At 47.5% G+C, this 15,363-nt stretch overlaps 1 protein-coding gene across 1 annotated transcript in view; it reads right to left on the bottom strand.

Moving 5' to 3' along the window:
• SAMD11 (sterile alpha motif domain containing 11) overlaps window positions 1-15,363 on the bottom strand; it is a 324,237-nt gene that overhangs the window by 296,465 nt on the left and 12,409 nt on the right. The window contains exon 2 of the mRNA XM_075906866.1: window positions 8,948-9,079. The gene's annotated coding sequence lies outside the window, so the exon portion shown is untranslated. The remainder of the gene's footprint in view (window positions 1-8,947; window positions 9,080-15,363) is intronic.

Raw genomic sequence — 15,363 nt, 5'->3', positions numbered from 1 at the left:
CGCCCTGGGACGTCCCTCTGTTGACAACATGGTGTTTTGGAGCATGCTCCATCTAATATCGAAATGGGGCTCTGTTGCAGCGTGTGCACACCCCATCCCTTAGGGGGCGGGTACCAAAGGGTGTGAACGCCGCCTGTTCGTCACCCTGAGGCATTGAGGCCTAGTGGCCTGGGGTCAGTAGTGTAGCCCCTTTGTTCACTGGTCAGCATGGCACCAGGGCTAGAGTCCATGACAACAGCCCTCAGTTCAGGGCCGCACAGCCTAATGGCTCAAGTCAGCAATGGGTTTGGGGCTGGGCAGTCTGATGGCTAGAATCAGTAGCAACAGCCCTAGGGTTCAGAGAAGCACAGCCTGATGGTTCAAGTCAATAGTCTGGGGCAGTGGCCCCAGTAGGGGGGCCCAGGCCCACCCTACTCCACCGGGCCCTGACCCAGGGCCCTGTTAGTGGCAGCGTACTCTGCCACTTGCTCAGAAGGGAATTCAACTGCAACATGCTGAGAGAAGTAGAAGGGCAACTCCCAACTGGAAGTAGCCAGACTGCTTATTTCTATTTATTTTCCCCCATTGTCTATTCTGGTCCTATGAAAACCCAAACTGGTTTGATGTGGCCTCTCCTCACAGCGGCCAGCTTGCTTCCTAAGCCAGAGACACATACTGGATGTGAGGATCACAGCGCATTCCCAGTGGGTGAGACTCCCATTTGTGCGAGGCTGGGCAGAAGTCTTTGTGGAAGATACATAAGTACTGGGAGACACAATGGTGGGTCCCATGCTGGATCCAAAGAGGCCAGTGGAGACACACATAAGGCAGATACTCCAGGAGGAAACCTTCACATGACGATATGGCAAAACAGTGGCCATTGCCTAGAATAGCTGCTTTGATTGAGCCCCATGGTCTCTCAGGTTCCCTCCCGCAACTTCTGTGCCAGGGAAGATAATGGAGCAAGTAATTGAGGAAATCATCTGCAAATACTTGGAAGATAATAAGGAGCTAGGTAACAGCCAACGTGGATTTGTAAAGAACAAATCACGTCAAACCAATCTGATAGCTTTCTTTGATAGGATAAGTCTTGTGGATAAGGGAGAAGCGGTAGACGTGGTATACCTAGACTTTAGTAAAGCATTTGCTATGATCTCACATGACCTTCTTATCAATAAATTAGGGAAATACAACCTACATGGGGCTGCTATAAGGTGGGTGCATAACTGGCTGGATAACCATTCTCAGAGAGCAGTTATTAATGGTTCACAGTCATGCTGGAAGGGCATAACAAGTGGGGTTTTGCAGGGGTCAGTTTTGGGACCGGTTCTGTTCAATATCCTCATTGGTGATTTAGATGAGGGCATAAAGAGTACACGTATTAAGTTTGCAGATGATACCAAGGCGGGAGGGATTGCAACTGCTTTGGAGGACGGGGTTATAATTCAAAACGATCTGGACAAACTGGAGAAATGGTCTGAGGTATATAGGATGAAGATCAATAAGGGCAAGTGCAAAGTGCTCCACTTAGGGAGGAACAATCAGTTTCACACATGCAAAATGGGAAGTGACTGTCTAGGAAGGAGTACTGCAGAAAGGGATCTAGGGGACATAATGGACCACAAGCTAAATGAGTCAACAGTGTGACACAGTTGCAAAAAAAAAGCAAACAGGATTCTGGGATGCATTAACTGGAGTGTTGTGAGCAAGACATGAGAAGTCATTCTTCTGCTCTATTCTGCACTAATTAGGCCTCAGTTGGAATACTGTGTCTAGTTCTGGGCACCACATTTCAAGAAAAATGTGGAGAAATTGGAGAAGGTCTGAAGAAGAGCAACAAAAATGATTAAAGGCCTAGAAACCATGATCTATGGGGGAGCACTGAAAGGACTGGGCTTGTTTAGTTTAGAAAAGAGAAGACTGAGAGGAAACATGATAGCAGTTTCAAGTATCTAAAAGGGTGTTACAATGAGGAGGGGGGGAAATTGTTCTCCTTGGCCTCGTATGACAAGAAGCAATGGACTTAAATTGCAGCAAGAGAGGTTGAGGTTGGACATTAGGAAAAACTTCCTAACTGTCAGGGTGGTTAAACACTGGAATAAATTGCCTCAGAAGGTTGTGGAATTTCCATCACTGGAGATATTTAAGAGTAGTTTGGATAGACATCTATCAGGGATGATCTAGACGGTGCTTGGTCCTGCCTTGAGGGCAGGGGACTGGACTCGATGACCTCTCGAGGTCCCTTCCGGTTCTAGTGTTCTATGATTCTATGAACTCCTGCCTAAATCCCCTCACCAAGCCTGTGAATTTGGTGTTTTTCAGGGGAGGGACAAATATCTCCCTTTGCATATGTTTACACTTGCTCCCTATCTCGAGATAGGGATGCAAATGTAGCCGACCAAAATTGCTAATGATGCGGGGATTTAAATATCCCACACTTCATTAGCATAATCTCACCCGCGCGCTATTCCGATCACCAACTGATTCGAACCAGGAAGTGCACTCCGGGCCGCGTTAGTTAGAATCAAACCCCTTGGTTCGAACTAACGTTACTCCTCATTTTTTGTGACGCCTCATTCATTTTCCAGTGAAGAAGCAGCAGAGGCCTAATGAGTTCCAAGCAGAGAAAGGGGATCTGAGGAGTTAATACCAGTGTATCCACCTAATCCAGGGGTGGGAAACCTTTTTTGGGTCAGGCACTGCTGACCCACAGAAAAATCAGTCAGGGGCCACATACAAGTGAGAAGCCAAAAAAAAAAAAAAAGCTCATCTGAGAAAGACATTACCCATATTTCCCTCACACACCAGAGCCCAAGGGGTTCAGGCCTGTAGATGTTGTGTGCTCCAGCTCCACAGGAGCAGTTATAGGGGGCTGGAGTTCCAGTATGGGATCCCCAATGCTGGGAGGAGCCCCATGCCCCAGGGGGGCAGATGAGGGCCTTCGTTTCCCCAATCCTGACAATTTGAGAAGAACTGCAGCCACGGGGCCTTTTACTGTGTAGACAGCAGCCGTTCCATCTGTTGGGATTTCTAACAAGCCCAGGACAGTGTCCAGACACTGTGCAACAAAAATAAGATTCAGATCAATTCTCTCCAAGTAGAATCTAATTCCTCCATCCCATGTCGATGAGACGCAACAGTAGCGTTGTTGGCTATGCCATTTTTAGTCGCCATGCTCTGGCTTTTCCACTTTTGATTATGCCACACAACCCTGGATCCACAGATACTAAGCACTAAATGAAGGAAAAGTTAAGGACTGGACATGGGCAACTCTTTCTAAAGTGGTCAGGGGGAAATGTCTGGAGAGACCCTGTGCTCAAATTCACCTGGGGGAAAAGCCAGTCAAGAGAGGTGAGAGCAACTCCCATCAGTCCCCTTAGACAGAGCCAACAAGGGCTGTATGCGCCAGGAGCTGCTAGATATGAAAGGGAAGGACAGATTGCAATGGATTTTAAAACACACTGCATGCAGATACACACACAACAGTGGAATTACTCTGTCAGCTCCCACACTCCCTGAGATAGGGCAGCCTCTCTGAAATGAACAGCTAGTTTGTTATATTAACCGCCAGCCTAATTTTCACCTTTTCCTTTGATAACTTGAGAGCCTGTCATTAGCTTGGGCTGAGGAGTAGCCATTAAGCAATTAACGCTGAAGTCAATTGCGTTAGGAGAAGTTTTACAGACTGAGGCTGCATTTTGTTGTTTTAAAATAATAGTAATAATAATAAAAACAATCCCCTTCAGGGCCCAACAAGAATAACAGACTCCGCCCCCCCCCCCCACAGAATGCTGTCGAGACACCCTGGCACCTCATAACTTGTCCATGCATCAAACTGATAACTTCATGGAGAAATAAACGTGAACCTGGGGAAGAAAAAAAGGACTCAACTCTTTAAACGTAGCATTATATAAGCTTTGTGCTAAATGGGGGAAGATGGAATGGACCCAAGCACTAGGGCAAGCAGGGGTAGGAGATGAAGATTTGATTTTTGTGAAGGTCTGGGATTCCAATGACTGATAAAATATCAGAGGAGAGAGCATTAGGGGAGCTGACGAGAGGGAGTGCTGTGGCAAAATCTGCTCTAAATGCCCTTTGTGTTTGATATTGGGAGCTGTGATATCCAGCTCAGATCACCCCACCCACTTTAGTACCTTTCCTTGTTTTTGGGCAGCCTTTGTGGGCACTGATTTTCCCCTTCCCATCAGCTCCATCCCACTGCTTTTCAAGTCCTCAAGGCAATTTCTATAGTAATGGCAGCTTCATAGAATCATAGACTCCTAGGGCTGGAAGAGACCTCAGGAGTCATTGAGTCCAGCCCCCTACCCAAGGCAGGACCAATCCCAACTCAATCATCCCAGCCAGGGCTTTGTCAAGCCGAGACTTAAAAACCCCTAGGGATGGAGATTCTACCCCCTCCCTACGGAACCAATCCCAATGCTTCACCACCCTCCTAGGGAAATAGTTTTTCCTAATATCCAACCCAGATCTCCCCCACTGTAACTTGAGACCATTGCTCCTTGTTCTGCCATCTGCCACTACCGAGAACAGCCTCTCTCCATCCTCTTTGGAACCTCCTTTCAACAAGTTGAAGGCTGCTTCAAATCTCCCCCACCCCATCACTCTTCTCTTCTGCAGACTAAATAAGCCCAAATCCCTCAACCTCTCCTCGTAGGTCATGTGCTCCAGCCCCCTATTTATTTTGGTTGCCCTTGGCTGGACGCTATTCAATACATCCACATCCTTTCTGTAGTGGGGCGGGGGGGGGGGGGGGGGGGCAGAATTGAACACAATACTCCAGATGTGGCCTCACCAGTGCAGAATAAAGGGGAATAATCACTTCTCTAGATCTGCTGGGAATGCTCCTCCTAATGCACCCTAATATGCCATTAGTCTTCTTGGCTACAAGGACGCACTGTTGACTCATATCCAGCTTCTCATCCACTGTAATCCCCAGGTCCTTTTCTTCTCATCTGCTACTTAGCCAGTCAGTCCCCAGCCTGTAACAGTGCTTGGGATTCTTCCGCCCCTAGTGCAGGACTCTGCACTTGTCCTTGTTGAAACTCATTAGATTTCTTTTGGCCCAATCCTCTAATTTGTCTAGGTCCGTGGTCACCAACCAGTAGATCGCGATCTACCGGTAGATGTCGGAGGCTCTAAGAGTAGCTCTTGAGCCCTCTCTGAACTGCACACCTGCGCAGTACATTTACATTAGATTTCCTCATTTGAGGAGCAGCTACTCACCGAGCAACAGCACAGGTAAGTAGCTGCGAGGAATGGTGGGAATTTTTTTTTTTAAAGTAGCAGTATAAAGATTGGGGATAGCAAGTGATGGAGAGGAGGAGAATAGAGAGGGCGGGGCTTCAAGGAAGGGGCGGGGCGGCAGATCTTGGCTTGGTCTGTCATTTAAAAAGTGATCTTGGGTGTACCTATTCTGTACCTATCCCTGCCCTCCAACGTATCTACCTCTCTTCTTAGCTTAGTGTCATCTGCAAACATGCTAAGGGTGCAATCCATCCCCTCATTCAGGTCATTAATAAAGATGTTGAACAAAACCAGCCCTAGAACCGATCCTTGGGGCACTCCACTTGAAAACGACCGCCAACCAGACATCAAGCCATTGATCACTACCCACTGGGCCCGACAATCTAGCCAGCTTTCTATCAACCTTACAGTCCATTTATCCAATCCATACTTCCTTAACTTGCTGAAAAGAATATTGTGAGAGACCGTATCAAAAGCTGTGCTAAAGTCAAGGTATATCACATCCACTCACTTCCCCGTGTCCACAAAGCCAGTTACTTCATCAAAGAAGCTAATCAGTTTGGTCAGGCATGACTTGCCCTTGATGAATCCATGTTGACTATTCCTGATCATTTTCCCCTCTTCCAAGTGCTTCAAAATGGATTCCTTAAGGATCTCTTCCATGATTTTTCCAGGGACTGAGGTTAGGCTGACTGCTCTGTAGTTCCCTGGATTGTCCTTTTCCCCTTTTTTAAAGATGGGCACCACATTTGCCTTTTTCCAATTATCTGGGACCTCTCTCCATCTCCACGAATTTTCAAAGATAATGGCCAAGGCTCTGCAATGACATTTGCCAACTCCCTCAGTACCCTCGGATGCATTAAATCCAGAACCATGAATTTGCATCTGTCTAGCTTTTCTAAATAGTTCTTACCCTGTTCTTTCTCCACTGAGGGCTGCCCACCTACTTCCCATACTGCATGGCTGTGTCTACACTGCACCTCTTTTCCGGAAAAGGGATGCAGATTAGACACATCGTTATTGCAAATGAAGTGGGGATTTAAATCTCCCCTGCTTCATTTGCATGGACATGGCTGCCGCTTTTTTCCAGCTTGGGGCTTTGCCGGAAAAAAGCGCCAGTCTAGACGGGGATTCCTTGAGGAATAAGGGATCTTTCGGAAAAGGCTTTATTTTCCGAAAGATCCCCGTCTAGACTGGCGCTTTTTTCCGGCAAAGCCCCGAACCGGAAAAAAGCGGCAGCCATGTTCATGCAAATGAAGCGGGGGAGATTTAAATCCCCACTTCATTTGCAATAACGATGTGTCTAATCTGCATCCCTTTTCCGGAAAAGAGGTGCAGTGTAGACACAGCCCATTAGTCTGGGAGCTGACCTTGTCTGTGAAGACAGAGGCAAAAAATTTTTTTGACTATTTTAGCCTTTCCCACATCATCTGTCACTAGGTTACCTCCCTCATCCAGTAAGGATCCCACACCCTCTTTGATCACCCTCTTATTTCTAACATGCCTATAGAAACCTTTCTTGTTACCCTTTGCATCCCTTGCTAGCTGCAATTCCAATTGTGCTTTTGCCTTCCTAATTACTCCCCTGCAGTCTCGAGAAATATATTTATACTCCTCCATAGTCATCTGTCCAAGTTTCCACTTCTTCTAAGCTTTCTTTTTGTGTTTAAGCTCGCCAAAGACTTTCCTGGTAAGCCAATCTGGTCACCTACCATATTTGCTTTTCTTACTGAACATTTGGGATGGTTTCTTCTTGTGTCTTCAATAAGGCTTCTTTAAAATACTGCCAGCTCTCCTGGACTTCTTTCCCCTTCATGTTAGCATCCCAGGGGATCTTTCCCACCAGTTCTCTGAGGGAGTCAAAGTCTGCTTTTCTGAAGTCCAGGGTGTATATTTTGCTGCTCTCCTTTATTCCTTTTGTCAGGATCCTGAAATCTACCATCTCATGATCATAGCTGCCCAGGTTGCCACACACATCTACTTCTCCTATGAGTACCTACCTGTTTGTGAGCAGCAGGTCAAGCTGCGCATGGCCCCTTCTGCACTTGTATCAAGAAGTTATCCCCAACATTCTCCAAAAATTCCTGGATTGTCTGTGTAGTATTGTATTGGCCTCCCAACAGATGTCCTCTATGAGAACCAGGGCCTGTGATCTGGAAGCTTCTCTCAGTTGTCTGAAGAAAACCTTGTCTACCTCATCCACCTGATCTGGTGATCTATAGCAGACGCCAACCACAACATCACCCCTGTTGCTCCTGCCTCTGAACTTAACCCAAAGACTCTCAACAGGCTTTTCTCCCTCTATATACTGGAGCTCTGAGCAATCATACTACTCTCTTACCTATAGTGCAACTCCTCCTCCTTTTCTCCCCTGTCTGTTCTTCCTGAACAGTTTATACCCTTCCATGATAGTGCTCCAGTCATCCCACCAAGTCTCTATTATTCCAATCAAATCATAGTTCTTTGACTGTGCCAGGGCTTCTAATTCTTCCTGTTTGCTTCCCAGGCTTCTTGCATTCATGTACAAACGCCTTAGATAACTAGGGGTATGTCTACACTACCCTCCTAGTTCGAACTAGGAGGGTAATGTAGGCATACCGCACTTGCAAATGAAGCCCGGGATTTGAATTTCCTGGGCTTCATTTGCATAAGCGGGGAGCCGCCATTTTTAAAACCCCGCTGGTTCGAACCCCGTGCAGCGCGGCTACACGGGGCTCGAACTAGGTAGTTCGGAATAGGAAGCCTAGTCCGAACTACCTAGTTCGAGCCCCATGTAGCCACGCTGCACGGGGTTCGAAGCAGCGGGGTTTTAAAAATGGTGGCTCCCCGCTTATGCAAATGAAGCCCGGGAAATTCAAATCCCGGGCTTCATTTGCAAGTGCGGTATGCCTACATTACCCCGCTAGTTCGAACTAGCGGGGTAGTGTAGACATACCCTAGCTGATTGCCCTACCTTCTCCATTCAACTCAGGAGTCCTCCTTTGTTACTCCCCCCTCCTTGTGTTTCTTCCCAATATCCCACTTCCCCACTTACCTCAGGGCTTAAGTCACCATCCCCCAATGAACATAGTTTAAAACCTTCCTTACTAGGTTTGCAAGCCTGCCCGTGAAGATGCTCTTTCCTCTCTTGGTTAGGTGGATCCCATCTCTTCCTAGCAATCCTTGAACCTAGAACAGAGTCCCATGGTTGAAGAAACCAAAGCCCTCTCTCCGACACCACCTGTGCAACCACACATTTACTTCCTCAATTCGATAATCCCTACCAGGACCTTTTCCTTCAACAGGGAAGATGGACAAGAACACCAATTGCACTTCAAATTCCTTGATCCTTCTTCCCAGTGCTACATGATCTGTCACTCTTGGCTACATGGAGAAGCAGGAAGGGGTAGGGATCCAAAGGTTTGATCAGTTTTGGGAGACTCTTGGTCACATCATGAATTCTAGCTCCTGGTAAGCAGCATACTTCTGCAGATTCCAGGTCTGGACAGCAGATGGATGACTCTGTCCCTCGTAGGAGGGAGTCCCCGACCAGCACCACCTGTCTTCTCTTGGGGGTGGTAGTCGTGGAACCCCCATCCCTAGGACTACGCATTCTATGCCTTCTAGTCGATGGTGCCTCCTTCTGATCTCTTCCCTGAGAGGTCTCTGCCAAAACATTCTCCACTGTAGTGCCTGTGCAGAAAGCCTAAAAGCAGTTACTTACCTCTACTGGAATTGGGGATACCTGAGTTGGCTTTCTTCTCCTGGAGGTTACATACTACCAGTTTTCTTCCTTGTTCTGTACTGCCTTCACTGGTCCTTCAGCCTGCTTCGACTCCCCACCTCGACTGTATTCCTGTGATGTGGGAAGACGACAACAGAGGGACACCCATCATGATACAGCTTCACAAGGAAGTGGAGACGGAACTTAGTTCTATAGCAAGGTGATCTACTGTAAGCTCTTTGGGGCAGGAACTGTCTTCCTGTTCTGTGATTGTACATCACCCTAGAGATGGCTCCAAACAAAATCCCCAGATCACAACTTGGGTGGCATTTGGACTCACAGCCAAACTTCCCAGCAGAGTACAATAAACAGGACTACAGGAATAGCGGACCACAATAATCATACAATTACATTCTAAGGCATGTGGCCCATGTGTCTGATTCTGCTGGTTTCCGTCCACTTAGGTTTTTCCCCTCTACCAATATTATTAAAGTGACATGCATGTAAAGCACGTGAAGTGAGGTGTGGACTGATTGCATATGATATTGTAAGGCTCCATCTATATCCATCCAAAGTGCTGCTATGGTTCAATTGGCACACCCTGCAAATTCTAGGCACACAAGTGCAGTTAGCAAACCTCCCTATTCCAGAAGAGGCCCATTGAGATGAAGGAGGCCACTCATGCAGCCCACTCACTAGCCTAGGTTGCCCATCGCTGTTCTAAGGTATCTACATCCAAATGTCACAAACTGGGGGGTGTTAAAACTCTGGTTCCAAATTTTGTAACTTAAGCCTCCTCCCCCCCCCCCCCCAATAACACAGGCTATTGTGGGGTTCCTTGGTCACTTTTGCCATATTGTGTCCAGCTCTGTGTACCACATTTAAAAAAAGATGTGGAGAAATTGGAGATCCAGAAAAGAGCAGCAAAAATGATTAAAGGTCTAGAAAACGTGGCCTATGAGAGAAGACTGAAGAAATTGGGCTTCTTTAGTTTAGAAAAAAGAAGACTGACAGGGGACATAATAGCAGTTTTCAAATATCTGAAAGGGTGTTACAAGGAAGAAGGAGGGAAATAGTTCTCCTTGGCCTCTGATGATAGGACAAGAAGCAATGGGCTCAAATTGGAGCAAGGAAGGTTTAGGCTGGACATTAGGAAAAATAACTGTCAGGGTGGATAAACACTGGAATAAATTGCCTAGGGGGGTTGTGGAATCTCCATCACTGGAGATATTTATGAGCAGGTTAGACAGACACCTGTCAGGGATGATCTAGACCAGTGTTTCTGAAAGTGTTACCACGGAAACACTTTCAGAAACACTTTAACTGGCCATTCTGGTTTGTTTATGTACCAGTGCCACGGCCACAGAGCCTCGCGGCTCCTGTTGGCTCCGTTTCATCCTTTGCAGCCAAGGGGTGCCGCAGGAAGTGGTGGCCAGTTAAAGTGTTTCTGAAAGTGTTTCTGCAGTACACTTTCAGAAACACTGATCTAGACAGCGCTTGGTCCGTGAGGGCAGGGGACTGGACTCAATGACCTCTCAAGGTCCCTTCCAGTTCTAATATTGTATGGTTTTATATTTATGGAGATGACAGACGTATAACCCTTTAATAATACAGTACCACAAAAGAAGGCAGGGCACCAAGCTAGGACTGCTGAGCTGTGCAAATAGGCCCCAGAGAGAAAATACTTGTATCTCCAAACTTAAGCCTTGATGTGCTACAGGACCACAGAGCCAGTCAGGCTAGAGGAGAGAGCTATGAAAACCATCTGAACTCCAGCAGCACTGGGAAGTTAGTACTTATTGTCATTTTTATCATTCCCTGGATCCCCAAATTTTGTTTGTTTGTTTGTTTTAGTTTGGTTTTTGGTTTTGGCACAGCAGCACTAATTACATCTCACAGATAGAGACAAGCTGAAATACCTGAAGACTGGGAATACCTAAAGTGATGGCAGGATCATCATGCTGTTTTATCCTGCTTGACGCAGAGGGCTAGGTTAAGTGATCTGGAGGACTTTTCCAGCCCCATCAGCTCTGATTCCAGCTGAAAAGTTCCCCAAAATAAAGAGCTGCATGGAAAAAAACCCAAACAAAAACATAGAATTTTAGAATCATAGAACCATAGAGCTGGAAGAGACATCAGAAGGTCATCAAGTCCAGCCCCCTGCTCTAGGCAGGACCAATCCCAAATAAATCAACCTAGCCAGGGCTTTGTCAAGCCGAGACTTAAACACCTGTAGGGATGGAGACTCCACTACTTCCCTAGATAACCCATTCCAGAGCTTCACCACTCTCCTAGTGAAATAGTTTTTTCTAATATCCAACCTGGACCTCTCCCCCCGCAACTTGAAACCATAGCTCCTCGTTCTACCATCTGTCACTACTGAGAACAGCCTTTCTCCATCCTCTTTGGAACCTCCCTTCAGGGAGTTAAAGGCTGCTATCAAATCCCTCCTCACTCTTCGCTTCTGCAGACTAAACAGACCCAACTCCCTCAGCCTCTCCTCATACGTCATATGCTCCAGCCCCCTAATCATTTTGGTTGCCCTCCGCTGGACCCTTTCCAATGCATCCACATCCTTTTTGTAGTGGGGGGCCCAGAACTGGACACAATACTCCAGATGTGGCCTCACCAGAGCCAAATAAAGGGGAATAATCAAATCTCTGGATCTGCTGCAATGGTCCTCTTAATTCAACCTAATATGCCATTAGCCTTCTTGGCTACAAGGGCACACCATTGCCTCATATCCAGCTTCTCGTCCACTGTAACCCGCAGGTCCTTTTCTGCAGAACTACTACTTAGCTATTTGATCCCCAGCCTGTAACAATAATTGGGATTCTTCCATCCCAAGTGCAGGACTCTGCACTTGTCGTTCAACCTTGTTGAACAAAAGCAACTACCGCCCCAGTGCTTAGAGTTTTCACTTGAGAAACCCCAGTTAATTACTAGAGGTCAGCACTTCTGCTGAACAACAATTTTGCAATTAGAAATGTAAAATAAAATAAAATAAAATAAAATAAAAATGCCTGATTTGTCTCTCATTTACACTAGCATAACATGGGTTTCAACAGAGTTGTTTCAGATTTACACTGCTGTGAGAGGAGACTCAGGCCAAATAGAATAATGGACCTAAAGTGAATGGGAGTTTTGCCACAGAGTTCAACGGGACTAGGAGCAGGACCAGTACCACTTAGCACTACATACAGCAGTGCTTTTCAAAGTACCACATAAACACAGGAACATCAGCCCTCCATCTGGAAAGTAGGCCAGTATAATTATGTCCATTATTTCCAGAGGAAAGCTGGTTTGCTTGTTGGGATCCTAGCCTGGGATTCAGAAAAGCTGGTTTCAATTCTGCTACAGAATTCCTAGGAGACTTTAGGCAAGTTTCTCAGGGTATGTCTACACTACAGCACTAATTCGAACTAACTTAATTCGAATTAGTTAATTCGAACTAAGCTAATTCAAACTAGTGCATCTAGCCCTAAAAACTAGTTCGAATTAGCATTTTGCTAATTCAAACTAGGATGTCCACATTGAGTGGACCCTGAACCGAGGTTAAGGATGGCCGGAAGCAGTGCCGGCAGGGCATCAGATTAGGACTTAGAGCGTGGAGCTGCTGTCTCAGGCTAGCTGAGGGCTGTGCTTAAAGAAACCCGACCTCCACCCCAGACAGACAGTTCTCAGGGGTTCCCCACTTGCAAAGCAGTCCTGGCTTGGAGTGCCCTGAGTGCCCACACTTGGCACATCACAGCACTTGGCCATCAGCTCGGCTGCACTTGCCACAGGCTGCCATTGGGGGAGGGTTAATCGGGGGGGCTGCTGGAGAGCTTCCACCCCGAGGAGCCCGCAGAGCCACCCCAGTCCTCCCCATTGGGGTCTCGTACCCCATTCCTCCCTCACCTCCTTCCACTTACCCCTCGCTAGTCCCCCTTCCTGATGTACAAAATAAAGGACACGTGTGTTCAAAAATGGAAACTCTCTGTATTGAACAAAACTCGGGGAGACTGGGAAAAGGAGGTGGGAGAGGGGAAGAGAGAGGGTGGGAGAGGGGAGGGCAACTAAAATGATCAGGGGTTTGGAACAGGTCCCATATGAAGAGAGGCTAAAGAGACTGGGACTTTTCGGCTTAGAAAAGAGGAGACTGAAAGGGGATATGATAGAGGTCTATAAAAGCACGACTAGTGTAGAGAGGGTGCATAAAGAAAAGTTCTTCATTAGTTCCCATAATAGAAGGACTAGAGGACACCAAATGAAATGAATGGGTAGCAGGCTTCAAACTAATAACAGAAAGTTCTTCTTCACCAAGTAAATAGTCGACCTGTGGAACTCCTTGCTGCAGGAGGCTGTGAAGGCTAGAACTATAACAGAGTTTAAAGAGAAGTTAGATAAAGTCATGGAGGTTGGGTCCATGGAGTGCTATTAGCCAGGGGGCAGAAATGGTGTCCCTGGCCTCTGTTTGTAGAAGGCTGGAGATGGATGACACGAGACAAACGGCTTGGTCATTGTCATCGGTCCATCCCCTCCAGAGTCCCTAGTGTTGGCTGCTGTCGGCAGACAGGCTACTGGGATAGATGGACCTTTGGTCTGACCCAGTATGGCCATTCTAAGCTGAGGGTCGGGGGTCTCACTGGACCACCCTGATTTTCATGCAAACCTGCTCCTGGGTGGCCAGGCTGGCAGCTATCCTGTCCTAGACGGCCACTTTCCTGTGCCTAGTGTGGAGGTCGTGGATGAGGTCACGATCTCCGCACTAGACCAGCTGGGCGCCCGCCTCTTGCGGACTTGGGCACTCTCCCGGGAGCCGCCAGCCTTGTCCTGGGAAGAGGCGGAGGGCTGGGTGGCAGCAGGTGGCTGGTTCGTGCCATGCCAGGTGCAGGGTCTGCTGGCTGGGTACTGGCAGGCTTGCACCTGGCACAGGCACCGTAGCCAGACCGTGCCCCTTTAAGGGCTCCGGGGCCGGGAGGGGGGCAGACGAGTTTCCCTGGTGGTGCCCAGAGTGGCCACCAGGGAAAGCTGGGGAGGGCTAGCCTCCCACTGGTTCGAATTAAGTGGCTACACAGCCCTTAATTTGAACTACTTAATTCGAACTAGGCGTTAGTCCTCGTAGAATGAGGTTTACCTAGTTCGAAATAAGCGCTCTGCTAGTTCGAATTAAGTTCGAACTAGCGATTTGCCTGTGTAGCGCCTATCAAAGTTAATTCGAACTAACGTCTGTTAGTTCGAATTAACTTTGTAGTGTAGACATACCCTCAGTTCCCCAGCAGTAAAATGGGGTTAAAACCATGGATAGGAGAACTAAGGCAGAGAAGTTTTAAGTTCCCACTGATTTCAATCAGTCCTCAGCACCTTGGAACGCCAACCTTTCCAGGAACTCACGATCTGCGAGGGCACAGAAGAATTAGTCTTTTGGAGGCCCTGGTTCCCATCCCTTTTCCAGGCACCTTAAACCTACCAATAAAATCTATTATGACTTAGCTCAAGGTAAAACCACTGAGATGATCCTACTAGAATCCACAAGAAGATACAAATATTCATTCACTCTTGAAACCTGCTTAGATTATAGACATGGTGAGAAAGGGTATGTCTACACTACCCCGCTAGTTCGAACTAGGAGGGTAATGTATGCATACCGCACTTGCTAATGAAGCCCGGGATTTGAATTTCCCGGGCTTCATTAGCATAAGCGAGGCGCCGCCATTTTTAAATCCCCGCTGCTTCGAACCCTGTGCAGCGCGGCTACATGGGGCTCGAACTAGGTAGTTCGGACTAGGGTGCCTATTCCAAACTACCGGTACACCTCGTTTCACGAGGAGTAACGGTAGTTCGGAATAGGAACCTAGTCCGAACTACCTAGTTCGAGCCCCGTGTAGCCGCGCTGCACGGGGTTCGAACCAGTGGGGTTTTAAAAATGGCGGCTCCCCGCTTATGCTAATGAAGCCCGGGAAATTCAAATCCCGGGCTTCATTAGCAAGTGCGGTATGCATACATTACCCCGCTAGTTCGAACTAGCGGGGTAGTGTAGACATACCCATACAGAATTATCAGAACATCCCTCCAAAAGAGGGGTAGAAGAAGAAATTAGTTCAGGCAGGATCCCTGACCCCCACGTTTCAGCTTTGCTCTTTAGAAAAACATCCTTGCTGAGGTTGTGAAATTGCTCAGATACTTTCCCGATACCTCCCCCCCCACCGCATGTCCGGGAGCACACAACAAAATGCCAGGAGGAACCTGTTTCAGTCCTGTTTGCAACTGTGATTAAGAGAGAGAGCTCATGTGAAACCATTTCCCAGGGTGATTTCCCTAGAAGCCTCAGACAAAAATGTCAGAAATCCCGGGTATTGCTCCTAGCCAAACCCACAGGCCCCCCAGAGTCCAGCCACGAACAAAAGGGTCCAAAAGTTTGGGGAGAAACAGGC

Source organism: Pelodiscus sinensis, chromosome 23, assembly GCF_049634645.1.
Source record: "Pelodiscus sinensis isolate JC-2024 chromosome 23, ASM4963464v1, whole genome shotgun sequence".
Classification (NCBI taxonomy): Eukaryota; Metazoa; Chordata; order Testudines; family Trionychidae; genus Pelodiscus; species Pelodiscus sinensis.
This window is presented reverse-complemented; position numbering and strand designations above follow the sequence as displayed.